General features: G+C 50.1%; 1 protein-coding gene across 3 annotated transcripts in view; it reads right to left on the bottom strand.

The window, feature by feature from the left end:
- STX8 (syntaxin 8) overlaps window positions 1-13,708 on the bottom strand; it is a 244,800-nt gene that overhangs the window by 57,045 nt on the left and 174,047 nt on the right. The window lies entirely within an intron of this gene.

The raw sequence follows: 13,708 nt of genomic DNA, 5'->3' as shown, positions 1-13,708 counted from the left end.
TATTTATGCTAAAGAAATTTATCCCACTCCATTGTACGTTTCTTGTCCAGAGTTCTCTTGGATCCCTTGTTTACGGCCTTAGTCCTATATTGTGAGCAGGGGAATGGACAGGCCATTTAAGAGGGCAGGGTGGCTAATGATGGGTCTGTTAGCTTTGCAGTCAGTCTTTCCTTTGTGAACCAAACCCAATTTGGGTGCATTTGCTTAAAAAAAAAAAAAAAAAAAGAAAGAAAGAAAGAAAGAAAAGAAAGAATGAAAGAAAAAAAAGAGAAAGCAAAAACCTCATTTGAGATTGAAGAAATGTTAGTTGTGTTCCATCCTTTTTACTGCGGGGGACGAAACACCCACTGCTGGAAGAAACCAAAAATCCTATAATATTTATAATCCATTCCTTTGGGTGAAATACGTACGTAGCCGATTATTTCAGGTGTAGGGGCAAATACTGCGGCTGTAGCTCCAACCTATCAGGAGGATCTTAAAACACAGGAGGCCTTTTCATCACTAGAGGGATGCTAATTTTTATCTTGCAAAAAGTAAGGAGAAGTCCCTACTGAAATGTTTTCTTTTGAGGCAGAACTTAAACGCAAGCTATTGCTTTCATGAATTCTGTGAGCCAAATCCTTATAAATCCTTTCAGTTGACAGATCAATTATTCCTTCTAACAGCTAATGAACTAATAACCCTTGGAAATTTTTCCTTCCCTGGGTTTAAAATAGGGAAAAAAAAAAAAAAAACTTCAGGAGGGAGGAAAAAAAAATCAATGAGAGACTGCATAGCAATAAAAACGAAATTCATTATAGCTTTTTAAAGAGAGCTGTATTTTGTTGGAGAGCTGTGATTTTTAAATTAAAACCACGTCATAGAGCCTTGTATTTTATAAGACACCATAAATATTCTAATCTCATATTGCGTCCTGTCGAGGGATGGGAATGAGAAAGGAAAGGGGAGGAGAAAGGGACAGGCGCGGGGGAAGGACGGCAGCAAGAAGGTGCCGTGGTTGGCTCTCTGGGAACCATGGAGAAGGAAAGCATGGGCTCACGCAGGACAGGGACAGGGAGAGACTTTGACCGTGGGATACACTAGGCAGGGACGGTAAAGAGAAGAAGCCCATCATACTAAGCCTTGTGCATGGAAGGAGGGTTGGGAGTAGCAGGATCTGGCAGAGAGGAGACTTGGGCATTCACGGAGATAGACAGGAGGGGACCACCAAGGGCTAGAGCAGGTGGCAGAAAGGGAACCGGGACACGGGAATGCACGGCAGGGCAGAGAGGCACAAACGTTGCGGGAGAAGGTCAAGGACTTAAACAGATGAGAAACCAGAACCACCTGGAAGTGAGGGAAAGACTTGCTCAAGGTCATATCCCGTATTCAGTTGTACTTGTCCCACAAACAAACGTCTGCTTTATGTTGATTTGCTTGTAACTTAAGTGCTAGACTGGGGGTCCAGCTCCTGGCTGGGGAGCACTGTGCTCTCTGCTTCCTGTCACGCAGGTCCTGGATGTGGAAGACCAAGTGTTTAAGGGAGTGAGTGGTCTTTTCTCTACAACAGTAGCAAGTCTGGAGGATGGCACCCCAAGAGTGCTGCGTGCAGCCGTGGGGGCGCCACACGACTGTCCCCTCTGAGCTCTGGAGGAGCCGCGGACATGGCGTGGAGAAAGGGCAATTCAGAGTCAGAAGGCTCAAGTGGGAATCACAGCCTCGTCTGCTCTAACTGTCCAACGGGGATGACAGTAACTGTGAGCAGGAAATAAAGTGAAATAACAGTGACAGATCCGAAATCATCTGAATGGCTTTAAAAAGGCCTCAAGACCTGCCTGAGGACCAAAGGACAAGCCAAGGCTGGCTTCATGGGTGCGTGACCCGAGCAGGGTGCGGCACGGGGCCCCCATGCCCGGGAGGGCACCATGTGTGGTTTCTGCTCTGCTGTAGCCCCCTGAACGTTTAAAATCTCCCCCTGCATTTGCACCTTTCACTGGGCCCCACAAGGTCCATAAGTCGTCTTGGGTCAAGCTGTCCACTCCAGTGACAGGAGCCAAAGAAGATGTCCATCTGTGGCAAATGACTCCCAGCAGAGTGAGGGGACACGTGCTGGGCTTTCAGCTGCTCTGCATCTGAATCTACCTCGTATATCTGAGGAATTCTTTGCTACCTGAGTTTTGACAGGAGGCAAGGACAAAGGGCCAAACCTTGGCATCCCCTGCCCCCAGCCCCAGCGTGTCAGTTGGTGGCCAGCCACTCGGGTGCTAAGACTAAGGACCACGGAACATTCATTCTGGTGGTGGCGGCAGCAAGGACATGCTCCGGGAACATCAGTGGGAGCCCCAAAAGCTATGGCCTCTGGGGCCCTGCACTGGCAGGGCTGGCCAGCGGGGGGCCCTCAGCAGGTGCAGCAATGAGATCTGCCCTGGAAGGTTCTCTGGGGGGAGGGGGGTAGTGGCAGCCGTGCTGGTTTCTCTCCGTGTGGTAGCCCGATCTGCCAGCCTTCTTGGAGATTTACTTTTCAAACTACTCACTACCCTTTCAGTCAATTCCTTCTGCACTTAAGTGACCAGAGATGGTTTCTGTTGCTTATAGCAGCATTTTTTTGTTTTTGTTTTGTTTTGTTTTTCAGATACAAAGCTGGATGCTGTTGCGGAGTTTCTACCCTGCTCTGATAACGCCTCGGTTGACAGGTTGACAAACGGCAAAGGAATCCTGTGTCTGGAGGAAGAACCTGCTGGGCCCTCTGCCCCTGGGGATGGAGGTACCCACATGGAAGGGCCCTTGGAGGTTATCCGGTCACACCCTTTCCAAAAGTAGGAATCCTTCCAGAATAATTCAGAGTCCGAATTAGATGCAAATACAGATGCTCCAGCTAACCAGAAGGGCATGCTACGCAGAAAGCCTCTGTCACAGGCTGGCCAGCTCCCAGGTACACGCTATCTGGCCAACGGTCCCTTTAGGGTTTCTGAGGATGCCCCCAGCTACCAAGTTGTCAACGATGAAGACCAGGGGACCTTCCAGTCATTCACGGGCAGAAGACGGAATGCCATTCCTCCGAGTATGCAGGTAAGAAAAGAATGGGGGCTCATTCTGCTCCTGATGGATTTCCAGAACATGAGGGGGCTAAGATGCTCTGAGGTTATGACACCAGGGACCACCTGGAAAGGATCCCAACATCCCCCCGCCCCAGCACTGGAGAAGATGGCCACAGAAAAAAACCCTAAGTGTCTAATAGCATGATGCTGCTTCTGGCGTCTGGATCCAGATGCCACGGGGCGATTTCTTTTCCTTCTAGAGGCATGTTCTGTCAAGGAGCTCAATATTCTACATTTTGCCCAGGGTTGGGAGACTGGGCGAAAAGAGTTTGGACGAGCTCATTTTCCAACACCTGCACTGAACTCCTGGCTGAAATGAAATCACTGATGGTTGGCATTACAGCTGTGTGTCTCCAGCGCCACTTGGCCGGCTGGGTATTTTCCGGTCACTGGGTGAGTGACCGTGGTGGCAGGACAGGGCCATTAGCCTGTAACAGCAGAAAGACCCAATCATGAGAGGCCTCCCTACAAAGTCTAAGATGGGCACTCCCCGCTCGGACAGAGCTCGGGCCAGAGGGAGAGTAGGGTTCCTCCCAGTACAGCCCAGCACAGGGCACCAGGACAGGGTTGGCCCATCATGGCCAGCGATCACAGATGAAGATGGTCATCATTTATGTACGAGGGAGGCAACTGGGTCTCATGAAGTCCATAAGCCAGAGGGCAGCAAGGGGGACTGGAGGGTGCAGGCAGCCAGGGGACCAGGGCTGGGGTCACCCGAGCCCTGAGGGCACCAGCTCCTGCAAAAGAGGGTGCAGCCGGCCATGGGCAGGAGGAAGCCGAAGGCCTGCAGCGCCCCGCTTCCCCCTGCCTGGCAGGGAGGGGCAGGCCGAGGAGGAGGGACCCCGGGAGGTCTTGCTGCTTCAAAGGGAAACGAAGAGAGCTAGGCAGGGAGAGAGAGAGGGAACCGGGAGCCTCTCCGAAGGCTTTCCAGAATGAGTAAAGTACTCATACCCGGGGCTTTATTTGAATTTATCACCTCTTATTAGTGTCTTTTGAAATGCGAATTAGCTGATTAACCACCGCTCACAGCCTTCCCACTGTTCTTTATTCTCCCGCATTCAGCAACTTTGTTCTAAATAGGGTAGGCCACAGTAGCCCACCAGGGGGAAATTATTCTCAAGGTTAGGAGAACAGTGACCACAGCAAACTTGGTCCCCGGGGCTGGGTGGAAGCAAGGTGGGGGTGGGCCAGGGCCCCAGGCCAGGCTCAAGCTGCCCACGGTTTCCATGCAAAGGGCTGGGGGTGAGCCCCTCGGCCCATCCGGATGCTTTGGAAACAGACTGCTGGAAAACAGACAGCCCCTCATCCACCCCCCACCATCCCCCTTTTTTGTTCACCAATATTCATTTTATAAAAGTTCATTAGTTCTAGGTCCTGAAGGAACCTTGAAAGCCCCTGCACCTTGCTAGAGCTTTCTGTTTGGGCCTGGGGTGGGGTGGGGGGCTTACGTTCGGGACAACCAGGGATGACCTCTGGCAGAGCCGGGTCCGCACTCGCTCCTGTCTCCAGTCTGGCAACACGACACAAAGGCAGTCCGGCGTGTACACACTTTCCAGGCTGAGGCCCTATTCAGCGGGGGCCACAGCTTGCGCGGAATGGGCCCCCTACAGACAAAGCCAGCAAGTTTCTTAATTAAGTCTAAGTGAAAGACAGACCCTGCTTACATCTTCGGAGAACCTTCCTTCAGAACTTCAAAAACACCCAAGAGACGGCCCTATCAAATCCAGGCACGGATAACTCGCGAACAATTTTTTTTCCTCCCCTCTTTTTAAATACAGAAAGCCAAGCCCCCGGCGCCAATTCCTCGGCCCCTCTCACTTTCCCTGCACTTTGAGACATGCCTCTGGTTTCTAAAACAGGAAACAAAGGGACTTCTTGTGTGTCGGGAGGAACCCTTGGAGGGTCTGCATTTTAGCCCGGGCCCGGCCTTCCCCTAAGCACCAACCGCACTGTCTGAAGAGCTCTCTAACTGGTCTGGTCTTATTATCATTTCCACGAGGTATCAGGGGGGTGCTCAAAACCAGCATGGGTACACGTATTACAGAAGGACAAACCCTAGCAGGGGGTGATGGCAAAAAATTAATTATTAGCTAATTACCTTTGCAAAAATGTGATTTTCATCCCCCCTCCCCTCCCACTCCCCACCCCCCCCCATCCCTGTAATGCACCCGTTTCTCCCCTGGCCTCGGCAACCCCTCTCTCTCTCTCAGACAGACCTTTCTGTTTTCTGGGCTTTGCTGTGATAATGTTCTTTGCAAACAGAAACCAATTATTCTGCAGCAGTAAGTCACCAGGAGTATGAATTGCTTTAATTTTTCCCCCTTTTAGCAGCTGCCCAGGGTGGGTTGGGAGGGGGCCCGCAGTAATGAAGCGGGAATGAATACGAAAGCAGCACTAAGGCCGGGTGTCCTGCAGGGAAAATGATGTTCAAAAATAAAAGTGCGTTTTTTTTTTTTTTTTTTTTTCCCCGTTTGCAAGAAGCTCATCAATGAGTCAGACGTTTCCAAAAAAATGCGCTTTCCACTCTGAATCTGCCTCGCCAAGGCCGCCTCCCCCAGTGGGTCCTGGGCACCTGACTAGCTTGTAAAAATGTCACCTCACCGTTAAAGTGCTAAACACGCCCTGTTTTTCCGCGCCTGTGCTCTTCTCCCTAACCACCCCCCCCCCCAACTCCTTTTGCCTTTTTCCTTCTGCAATTCTTTGCTTTCTCATTAGAGATGCCCAGCAACGTCCAGCAGACAAAGACGCGACCAACAAAGTGTATGGAAAGGGGGGAAAAATTAAAAAGGAAAAAAGTGCAGAGGAATTCTTCACTCACTGATCTCTAGAATACATTAATATCTGAAACTTGGCACAGCCCGCAGGACCCGCGCGGCGAACAATGCGAGCAATGATTCCGACTCTGGGATCTTCAAATAAAGCCCAGCGCTGTGTCACGGCCACCAGGAAGGAGAAGAATGCCGATACTAGCTGACCTTCATTTTGTTGTCTCTTCAGACCTGACTGCGGGACCCCTGTTTGCCTGTTACTAGGATTTCTTGGCTCAAAAATTTTAGCATTTCCCAGGCCATACAAGAGCCAGTTTATTAGGTAAATAAACCAGGCCTCTGGCAGTGTTTTCCTGCTTCCTAATGGGGCCTGGGTGAATGGGAATGAGAACTGGGCTGGAGTCCGGGAGAACGACGAAGAACCAGACCAAAGGCCATCCCACCGTCTTCTCCCTTCGTCCAGAGCACCAGCGGACCACGAGGGCAGATTTTAACAAATAGCTGAATTGGTGTGCTGGCTTTTTTGGTATCTTAGTGGACCTCAGCCCAAGGCTTGGCTCACGGAAGCAAAGAGCAAATGTGGCGAGGGTCTTCCCCTAGAGATCTAGATCTTCCATGGCATCTCACGTACCCCAGGTTTATGAGCAACTAGAATCCATTTTATAACACATTTGAAAGCAGCTAATTGTATCAGATCGCATTCATCTGCTGTAACTTATCTATAGGCCCTCAGGTTATCCATACCGCTCTCTGGTGTCCTTCTGAATGCTGTTAATAAACTTAAGTAATGCAGACCCGGATTTTTTTTTTTTTCCCCAGAGCCTTTGAATCCAGAGGGCCGACCGGACCGGCTGTCTAGACTATCACGATATGGGTAATTCTTACATTTGTGTGTGTTTACAGTTTACTGCCTCTCCTCCTTCTCCTCCCTTGTCCCTGGACTCGCTGCTGTGGCCTCTCCCACCTGCATGGCACCTGCCACCCAAGACGACAACGCCAGCCTGCCCACTCTTTTTGGCCCACCTTCAGGTAGATACACTGCATCTTTAAAAGCTTTCATCTGCCCCATGCAATAGGAGGAAGAGGCAGTATTTCCTTCGTGTAGTACTTCTCCACTAAAAACGACTTTATGTTTGGTGTGGTTCAGAACTTCCAGATTAAAATGTGTCTTTTTTTTTTTTTAAAGATTTTATTTATTTGACAGACAGAGATCACTAGTAGGCAGAGAGGCAGACAGAGATGGGGAAGCAGGCTCCCCACTGAGCAGAGAGCCCGATGTGGGACTCAATCCCAGGACCCTGAGATCATGACCTGAGCCGAAGGCAGAGGCTTAACCCACTGAGCCACCCAGGCACCCCTAAAATGTGTCTTAACCCAGGGCTAGAAGTGGCCACTCTGCTTAAGGCAGCACATTATGGCAAGAGGTAGAGTACACACGCTTTTTTAAAAAGTTACAGTCACTGGAGGCACCATCTTGGAAACAATGGAAAGACAGAACTTTCTCAGACTCCAGAAATGAGAAAGGCAAATTATATAGTCTATGAGATACGACCCCAGAAATGTTTTAAAAAGGTAACGCATGTAGACACAGTCTTCTCTATGGGCCCCAAAAGAGACTGGAAAGATCCACCCAAAGTGTTAATAGTGATCATCTGTAGGGGTGGGTTTTTACTTTGTTTCCTGTAAACCTGTTCTGTTTAAAATAACTAGCAACCTTCCATGAGCTTTTGTGCAAGAAGATCTATTAGGAAACGAGCAAGGTGTCTACCTCGAGACTATTGAAAAAGAAATTGTGGTTCCTTTACTACAACAGGGACCCAAGTGCTGTACCTTAGATGCACACGTGTGAGCACATGTACACACCCCCAAATCATGCGTGTGTGCTCCCCGCAAACACACGCCTGAGAGCTGACCAGAAACACTGTGGGGCGGGGGTGTGTCTGTGGCTACTTATTTCCGAGTTTATTGAGCTAAAAAATGCCAAAGGAGTCCGGAGGAAGTCTCTCTCTCAGCTTGAAGCAACTTGGTTTCACATTTCCAGGTTTTAAAGTAAATTATATTCAAGGATGCTCGGTTGCTTTCAGTAGGTGTGACATTCCAGGCTGGGGGGGGGGGTACTGGCACCTGTTGGCAGCTGCATATTAGCATTTCAAAACCCTTCTGAGGCGACTTAGGAACCTTTCCGTGAGGGAGTTGTAACCCAAAGGACTCTTCTGCCCAACACAGCTGCCCAGACCTACGGGGTGACATTCCTGCATCAGGAATTAGGAATAATAATGCTGCCTTAAAGATGGCCAAGGGAGCTTGCTTACAGGGCAGGGTGGGGGTGGGTAGTGACTGTCCCTGGGGGAAAAAGCCTACCGGTGACATAGGACATTTGTGACATTTACTCCCCAGCTCCCCCCACCCCTGCTTTACCATCCACTTGCTCCTTCTTCACCTCTGCACAGCTCCTGTAAGGCCCTGGTGGAAATGCGGGTCGGGGGGTGGGGGAGCCATATTCACAACAGTCAAGCACCTGTTTCCAACCACCATGTTGCCTTGAGGATGTCATTTTAACGGGATCAGGAAGTAGGTGGGGCCCAATCCGGGGGACCTGTGGGCTTCGCATGAGAGAGCCTTCAGACAACGCCTAAAACAGCTGGAAATTCATTTCTGAAACACGGCATCCCTTCATGGGCACGCAAAAAACATCTTGAGGGTTCCATGGGAAAAACATGCGCCCATCCAAGACCCACTTATTTTAAAAACCTGGTCCTGATATTTTTGCCTTCTGCTTCCCCGAGTCTTCTTTGGAGACTCTTGAATTTGAATGGCAATATCCTCTCTGCGGACCAGCATCCCGCTTGCACGAGCTTCTCCACCTGGAACTCTGGCCTCGGATTTCCCGTCACTTTTAGGCACTTCCCTTGACAGGACTGTGTGAGTGAGCAGCAGAAGCGCTCTCTCTTTTAAACAGTCTGTGCTTATGAGGCCCCTCTGTACTAGTTGTGTGCGTGTGTTTATGTACACACAGACACACCCACACCTCTGGAACACAGTGCGTATAAACTTCCCATCATCCATGTTATCTCGGTGGGTCAATTTCTTTTTAAATCCACTTTCTCGGGCGCCTGGGTGGCTCGGTTGGTTAAGCATCTCCCTTCGGCTCTGGTTATGATCCTGGGGTCCGGGGATCGAGTCCCGCATGGGGCCCCCTCTGCTTCTTCTTCTGCCTTTCCCCCTGCCCCCTGCACTGTGCACACAGGCTCTCTCTCTTTCAAATAAATAAATAAAATCTTAAAAAAAAAAAAAAAAAACCCTTTCTCCACCAGTATTCAATTAGAGCTTTTATTATTACCTAATAAAGACAACAGGGGCAAGGGAGACTCGAACTAGCCAGAAGAAGGAATCTAGAACATCTGACAGAACCACAGACAGGACAGGTCCAAATGATCGCAAAAGTATAAGAATGTAACACACCCACTGAAAAAAGGAGCTATGGCATATGAAAATTAAAGAGAAAAAAGCTGTTTCCTAGACTACAAAACACTGATTAAGGTGTCAGAGAACAAGAGCTCATCAGTATTTCAAAGAAGGGTGACACCAGTCTAATCTCTGCAGCCACTGGGTGGGTGGCTGGCCACTCAATCACCCAAGGGACCACTGCCTGTCCCTACTCTTCCCCTGCCTCTGCCACCTCCCCCAAGTTCTCTTTCTTCCAGGCCTCTCACTACTTCTGAGCCCCTCCCTCTTTTTTTTATTATTTGTTTTATTTATCGACAGGATTTTCAAGCCCTTTACTCTTAAATTTTCTTTCTTTCCTTTTTAAAAGATTTTATTATTTATTTGTCAGAGAGAGAGAGACAGTGGTAGGCAGAGGGAGAAGTAGGCTCCCCGACAAGCAAGGAGCCCAATGCGGGACTCGATCCCAGGACGCTGGGATTATGACCTGAGCCAAAAGCAGAAGCTTAACGGAATGAGCCACCCAGGCGTGCCTATTTTTCACTTTTTCAAGTGCAGTTAATAATTTAAGTGTAGTAACCACTCCCTGAATATAAGGGCTTGAGTTCTTAAAAATCCCCCTGCTGGAGAGAACTCAGTTCTAGAACGTCCGATGTTCCACAGGGGGAAATGGGTGTTTAAATGAAACTTAAAATGCTCCTACAAAGAGCACATAAAAGAACTCTGAATACTGAGACAATGGGGGCGCTGCACATCCTAGATGTAAGTAATACATGGCACCAAGAACAACTTTTCCATTTGCCAAACCCGCTCCCAAGACCTTTCGCAATGTCCCTCTCATCCAGGTGCTTAATCCACACATTCTGGAACATATGATGAGCAACCTGGCTTCGCCTGAGGTTGTCCCGCTTTCCAAACACTGCATCAGCTGGCTGATGCTCGAGGGTTGGGTGATGCTGCTCCTAGCCTCCAGGCCATCCAGGGACCGGACACGGGGTTCCCGGAGCGCTCAAGGTGTTTCGTGACAACCATTTCCCACCCCATCATTCCCTTCATTGTCCTTCCCCCTGGCCCTCCTTCCTTCCTTCAATACTTAGGACGGGCCCCCCATGCCAGGCACTGGGATAAATGCTGGTTCTTCTTTTATGCTGTGAATTGTGTGAGTCCAGGGACCAGGTCTGCCCAGCGGGCAGCATGGAAAAGGTCCCCCAGGAAGCCCTCTTGAAAGAACGAACAAGAGACAGCGCCCACTCTTGGGAGACTAAGGGTCCACTGGGGGACATAGGCAAATGGTCAGTCTATGACCGAGGATGAGCATCCTGTAGGCATCCATCGTCTAATCTGAAGTGCCTCCCTTGTCTCATGCCATCGAAATCCCACCCATCTTTCCTGCACTAACTCCAATGCCTTCCCGTCCCAAGGCCGGAAGTGAGCTTTCTGTTGAGCTTGAACTTGCACGACACGCGGGATGGACCACCAAGCAGCCTCCCCCATCGGCTCTATCCTGGCAGTTATGTTTTGGCTGCGGTCTGTCTTATCTCTCTGGCTTCTAGACCAAGGCTTTGCAAAGAATAGTTTTCTGAGCATCACTAATTCACCACCGAGGGTGCTCACTGGACGGACAAAACCCGAGACTCCCCGAATAGGTCTCACTGTGTGGGGCCCAGACGTCTGCATTCAAGAAGGACTCCATGGGTGCCCTAGGTAGAGACTTGGGGCACAAGACTGCGGACTCCCTGAGACCCAGGGCATCTCATATATCCCAGTGTCAGGTCCTGCACCTCTTCGTACAACTGTGGCACGCCACAGGCCAGGCAGGGGAGTGAATGAAGTGTTTTCCCTTTTTCCCTCGACCCATTCGTCATTAAGTAACAAATCAAGGTGTCCCCAGAAACAAACCGAGAAAGCTTATGGGAACTTAATGAAATATGGTAGAAATATACCCTTTGTGGCTGATCTGTCCTCAGTCTTCTGGTCTATGCTCAGAAAGGGCTTTTCCACAAGAGCCGGGAATGGGTCTGGTTTCCCTCATCATGAATTTAAGATACAGAAGACTGGAACCGAACTTCCCCAAAGAGGTGAGGGACAGACCCACAGAGACGGCAGATAGCTCGGAAAGCATCAGAGACACGTCCTCTTAATTATTGCTAACTTTCTAGATCGGTCAGTTAGGACCTCAGGAACACGGACATGTTCTTCCTCATATCCCTGTGCTTGTGATGTTTGTGATCCTCCAGCCAGATTTTTTTTTTTTTTAATTTTATTTGTCAGAGAGAGAGAGGGAGAGAGAGCACAAGTAGGAGGAGTGGGAGGCAAAGGGAGAGGCAGGCTCCCTGTCGAGCAAGGAGCCCGATGGGGGACTCGATCCCACACCCCCGGGCTGATGACCTGAGCCCAAGACATGCTTAACCAACTGAGCCACCCAGATGTCCCTAGTTTTTCTCCCCACCCCTTTTTTTCTTAAAGATTTTATTTAGAAGAGAGAGAGTGTAAGAGAGCACAAGCGGGGTGTGGGGGCAGCAGAGGGAGAAGCAGACTCTCCACTGAGGGGGGAGCCTGATGCAGGGTTCAATCCCAGGACCTCTGAGATCATGACCTGCACCGAAGGTAGATGGTTAAGGGACTGACCCACCCAGGCACCCCCCTCCCACTAGATTTGAAGCAACGTGCAGGCGGGATGTTGGCCCACGCCCCCTGAGACCCTCGCAACAGCTCAGCATCATTGATGGGACTCAGTACAAGCGTGATGAATGAATGAAAGATGGCACTGTCACAGAGGCCCAAATGCTATAAAGCAGGGTTCATCTGGAATTTGCACCTGCATAGGAATTCCCTGAACACCTGCGGAGGCCAGCGCCTCCTGTCTTCTCTGCCCATCAAAAAGGGCAGCTGCTTCGTTCCCTCCCGTGACCTTTCATTCATCTGCTGGGAAAGGGCTGTGATCTTCCCCAACATACAGACCCTCTCAGCATGTCACAGCACCGCCTCCCCCCCACCCCCACCAAAGAGACCTGCCCTTTAATGTCAACCTGGTAAAATTCCACGTAAAAGTTTGTTTCATTGGAACATTTTCACGAAGGAAAACAACAAAGAGATAGTGAAGGCATCCGGTTTTACTGGTTTAAGGGGAGAGGCTGTCTTACTTAAGTCGGCCGCAAAAGGAAAGAGCCACCAAACACGGCCCTACTTCTCTCCTGCCATCAGAACCCTAAATTCAATTCCTGGATTTCCAGCCCCCCTCCTTTTCGAGATCCCAAACCCATCCCGAAAAGCAGAATTCCTACCCTTTTTAGTATGTGCCCAAGGCATGAACTGCTATTTCATACCCATGGTGCACATGCAGAAGCCCCCCCCCCTTTTTTTTTTTAAGATTTTATTTTTACGTGATCTCTACCCCCAATGTGGGGCTGAAACTCAGGACCCTGAGATCAAGGTTCGCACACTCCATGGCCAGCAGCCTTGCGCGTCGTAATCTGTAAGTTGTAATCGCAAGCAATGGTGTTTCCCTGGTAGGGACCACCTTTTAAAGTATGATGTGAACAAAATGTAAATTAAGCCATTTCACAGGGAAATGAAGACTTCCGGCTTTCCTGGAAAAATCAAAGGTGGACCCACCTGGCTACCAGGCAGCAATCACCTGGGGCTGACCCCTTCAAGGGAGGGGATCCCCCTACCAGGCTCGCTGGCTCCCATACCTGCCTGACCTGGCTGCCTTGGGGTGACCACAGAGAAGGAGGCAGAGCTCCTCTCCCAAAAGTACTTATATTTGTATATTGTTTTTTTAAGATTTTATTTATTTGAGAGAGAGAAAACAAACAAGGGAGGGGGCAGAGGGAGTGGGAGAAGCAGCCTCCCTACTGAGCAGGGAGCCCCGTGCACTTCTTGATCCCAGGACCCTGCAATCATGACTTGAGCCAAAGGCAGATGCTTAATCCACCGAGCCACCCAGGTGCCCCCCTGTTTGTGGATTATGAATAAAAAGTAAAAATGCATGCTTGCCAGGAGGGAAAACGGAGTGTCGGTCACAATAAGACCCAAGGATTAAGTGGATATGAGGAAGGCTGGAAACAGAATGGCCACCAAGGGAAGGCCGCCAGTGGGAGCAAGTGCAGACAAGATGGCCGGAGATCGCCCATTTGGAGGAGGGCAGGGTTCCCACAGGAGGAAAGGAAGAAGATGGCAGATGGGAGAAAGGGTAGAGGGGTTGCACAGGGCCTTAGATGCAGAGCCAAGGGTTGTGGGCTGTGTTCTAGGGGCAGGCTAGACTTCTGGCAGGTTCACTGCCAGTGGCCTGACGAAGGACAGTAGGGTTTCGGAGTGATCAAGCGGGGTGGCTGTATCAGACATACACCGGAGAAAAGTGGGACCAGAAACAGGGACACTGGGGGCCTCTCAGGGAGAGCAGCAGCAACTGGCCTG

The sequence above is a fragment of the Mustela lutreola genome, chromosome 15 (assembly GCF_030435805.1).
Source record: "Mustela lutreola isolate mMusLut2 chromosome 15, mMusLut2.pri, whole genome shotgun sequence".
NCBI classification, from domain to species: Eukaryota; Metazoa; Chordata; class Mammalia; order Carnivora; family Mustelidae; genus Mustela; species Mustela lutreola.
The sequence above is the reverse complement of the archived record's forward strand: the minus strand, read 5'-3'. Positions and strand labels throughout refer to the sequence as shown.